The sequence below is a fragment of the Salvelinus namaycush genome, chromosome 3, assembly GCF_016432855.1.
Source record: "Salvelinus namaycush isolate Seneca chromosome 3, SaNama_1.0, whole genome shotgun sequence".
Lineage (NCBI taxonomy): Eukaryota > Metazoa > Chordata > Actinopteri > Salmoniformes > Salmonidae > Salvelinus > Salvelinus namaycush.
Genome location: NC_052309.1, coordinates 3,107,160 through 3,110,982, shown reverse-complemented (window position 1 = coordinate 3,110,982; position 3,823 = coordinate 3,107,160). Strand labels below are relative to the sequence as shown.

Below are 3,823 nucleotides of genomic sequence, written 5' to 3'. Positions count from 1 at the left end.
GACATCAAAACTATGAAATAACACATTAGGGTGCATTAGGATAATGGTTGGGGAACAGTGCATTAGGGTGATGGTTAGGGACACCCTGCATTAGGGTGATGTTTGACATGCACACAGCCAAAGAAGGATTTATTTAGTTGATTTCATGACTCATTCATTATGACTTGTCTGTGTTTTTTTTTACAGATCAACAGCTGATCTTGAGTCCTAGCAGAACCATATTCTGATGTACACTAGCAAGCGTTTTTTCCTTTTCACCACCAGTCTATGAGGCCAGAACACTGCTGGCACCACTAGATTACAACTTCCACAAGGACAGACCAGCCAGGCAGAACACAGACGGAACCAAGATGTAAGCCCCCCCCACTCTATTTGAAGTAAATAGGCTAGAGAAGGAAGTTTTGAACAACAGAACCCCAAGTCTGCCCCACGCATCTGTTTTTTTAACTCACACATTGACCAAACACAAGGTCTTTCTAAGTGAATATTTCCTGAGTTGCTTACAGTCTCTCTCCTTGCCTCCTTTTCAAAAACCTATTGGAGAAGAGGGTCAGAAGGGGAGGGACTCTGGACCTTCTTCTACCATAGGATTGAGGAGTAGGCAAGGACGTGGGATGCAATAAATATTTAGTCATTGAATATAAACAGGAACTTCTATGTGTATTTGCAGTGTACAGTATTGTAAACCATCCAATCTCCTTTCTCTACATCATGTTAGGTTCAGCAGTGGCCTGAAGGTATGTTAGGTTCTGAACAAATAGAGCAAAAACTCCAAACGGACAATCAGAAAAAGCTAAAAATAAGTTTATTCAACCCACAAGCATATATTTATGTATTCCGACTAGGCAGAGTCACCGCCTTGCATGTCTAAGATAAACAATCCTCCTCTGTTGTTAGGCAGAAACACAGTATGTTCCTCTCACTGGTATTGTCATGGCCTGCCTAAGTCTAGGAACTTCATGGGCCTGGACGTGTGTGTATGGGATAGGTCTGTAGTCAGATGGTTTTCGGGGTGGGCCCCTATGACCCCCCCTCCCAGCAGTGTCTTCTCTCCTCATTGACTAATCCTGAGTTGATTTCCACATCCCTCATTGTCTTAGTTCCACAGCAACTGACCTGCCTTATCAGGAACTGAAACCAAACTGCTACCTTTTTCCTTCCTTAATAAGACACATGAATATTAAGCAATAACATGTTCCAACAGAATGTTAACTTTCTTCACTTCCCCTTGTCTCACTCAGTAACATTCCACGCACAAAGTTCCTACACACCCTTTACTGACCCCTAACATATATATTTCTTATACGTGTCAATTAATCAATAGGTTCCAATAGGATGACAGGAATAAGTATATTTCAAGCCAGAATCCAACAGGTAGGAAAGTGAATGTTTCTCTGTCTCTCAACTTCATAATTGCATTGATGTCAGTGGAGTCATGTTTATAACTTGCCCTATGTTTGACAGCCACATTTCAGGCTAGTCAGACAGGGTAGACGTGGGCATCTCCAGAAGAAGACTGAGGGTCTTTGCCTCAGTGTAGGAGGAAACACTACCTCTATCGTTTGACAGGTAAGGCCCCAACAACAATCTCAAACACCTTATTAATCAAGCAGTAAAACTGATTTGTGAAAGGAAAATGCACGAGTCAAACACACCAGATCATGTTTATGATCAAATGTAGGCATGACCTATGTTATTAATTGACCTAATGTAATACTGTCACGATCGTCTTGAGGTGAAAGAGTGGACCAAGGCGCAGCGTGATAATGATACATCTTCTTTAATAAAATGAAGACGAAACAAATACTTATACAAACTAACAAAACGACAAATGTGAAGCTATACAGACTAAGTGCTAACATGCAACATAGACATAGACAATTACCCACAACCTGCCTAATGCCTATGGCTGCCTTAAATATGGCTCCCAATCAGAGACAACGATAGACAGCTGTCTCTGATTGAGAACCACTCAGGCAACCATAGACATACCTAAACACCTACACTGAACACAACCCCATAAACTCTACCAAAACCCCCTAGACAATACAAACACCCTCGACTAGACAAAAACACACCAACATCCCCCATGTCACACCCTGACCTAACTAAAATAATAAAGAAAACAAAGATAACTAAGGCCAGGGCGTGACAAATACATTAGATTAAACTGAGAAATGACGTGACCTTAAACAGCAGAGTATCTTGTGAGCCACAACTCTGCATACCTTGTATAATGTTATAACCGCATGACAACAAATGCTTTAGAAAGGACTTGATTGATTTGTACTCTCTTTGTTTGTGCCTCTATAGTAGCTCTAACTTATAGTCATGTAATATATCTGAATCTACAGTCCGTCTATTCGCCCATTTTTATTCAGACGGCAACGAGAGGAGGCTTCAGATTTAGAAAAATTGTTGAGGACGAGGAAGCCTTGACAGCTGCCGTTGTTCAATTTCACGAGCAGCAGGCAGAGTTCAGGCTCCCCCCACTGTGGATGAGCTGATCAATACTGACAACTTTGTGTGTCCATAGGAGAGACTTGGCACCAGTAAGTATATGATTGCAGAAGGTATCTATTGTGAATTTTTCTACCTTCAGTGTAGGCTGCAATCATTGCTGTTCTGTTATATACCTCTGAGTTTACATCTCACTGGCAACAGCCAGCTTACCATCAAAAAAGGCGATCTTAAACAGACTGACGTTGGCGAAACAGATTGCAGGAGGAAGAGAGGATCCTGGTGCAGGAGGTGAAGAAGCATTGGGGGGAGTCTACAAAGAGCAACGTGAACTCTGGAGTCACTGTCCCTACAGCTGCAACATCAGAGTAAGTTGAGGTTTATTCTATTTTTGGACTGAACATTTTGTCTTGCTTTACAAATACCCTCTACACTATTTTGTGTAGTGGAATTGTAAATAATTTACTGCTTTACATATGACTTTTAGGCATTGCAGTGGAGTTGTCAGAGGGAGGGAGGAATGGCCTTCTCTGCCACCTGAAGAGAAGATTGAGTGAACTGACACAAGACCAAGTCAACAAGCTGATTCTGGGAGGAGGGGTTATTTTTGATGACTCTGATGAAGATGAGAACTCAGATGAAGATAGAAGTCATATTGCTGAGAGCTCAGATGACGACTGCTATTACTTTATGAAATCATACAACACCCCTGCCTCTTTCTCTCGCTCTCTCCAGCAGGAGAGGGAGAAGGCCGCCACCACCTCCCTCAGGAACAGCCTGGTCTCCCGACGTTGACCCCTGACCCCTCACCTTCTGAACACATCCAGGGAATGGTAATTTGCCTGATGACATGCTAGTGGAAAAGGAATGTCTCATTTCAGCGCATTTGTTGCCATATTTCCACTCCTCACCGCCTCTCCTCCGTTTCTTCTGGTCCTAGACTATGGCGACATCATTAGCAACTCAGAATGTTGGTTGAGGACCTCTTTACTGAGGAATGTGGTTGTTGTACTTATAGGTTTTTTGTATTTTCATGGAGTATTTTTCTATGCTGCCGCGATTGTGGTTATTGTGTTATTGTGATTTGCAACAGAGTCCTTGGCCTCAATGGGACTGCTAATATAAATAAAGTTCTTATTAAATAAATGCGTTAAGCACTAACAGCTCTGTGTGTTTCAATCGATTACATAGTATGAATTAATTGTTTGTATATGTAATAGTGTTGGTGCAGCACGCTATAAGCCATTACTGCCCCTTGCGACACTGTAAGTACAACATCACCTTTCTGAAATGTCACTTGCCAAATCTAACAGCAGCCTTTCACTCGCTTTTTATGTTGGACTTTAAATCAGTTAACAGTGTA

At 42.0% G+C, this 3,823-nt stretch overlaps 1 long non-coding RNA gene across 1 annotated transcript; it reads left to right on the top strand.

Moving 5' to 3' along the window:
* The first annotated feature begins 235 nt into the window (after positions 1-235).
* Positions 236-3,557, top strand: LOC120044175. Its single transcript, XR_005476523.1, has 4 exons — positions 236-352; positions 1,465-1,569; positions 2,718-2,828; positions 2,948-3,557. It is a non-coding gene; the product is annotated as an uncharacterized LOC120044175 (long non-coding RNA).
* Positions 3,558-3,823: the final 266 nt, after the last annotated feature.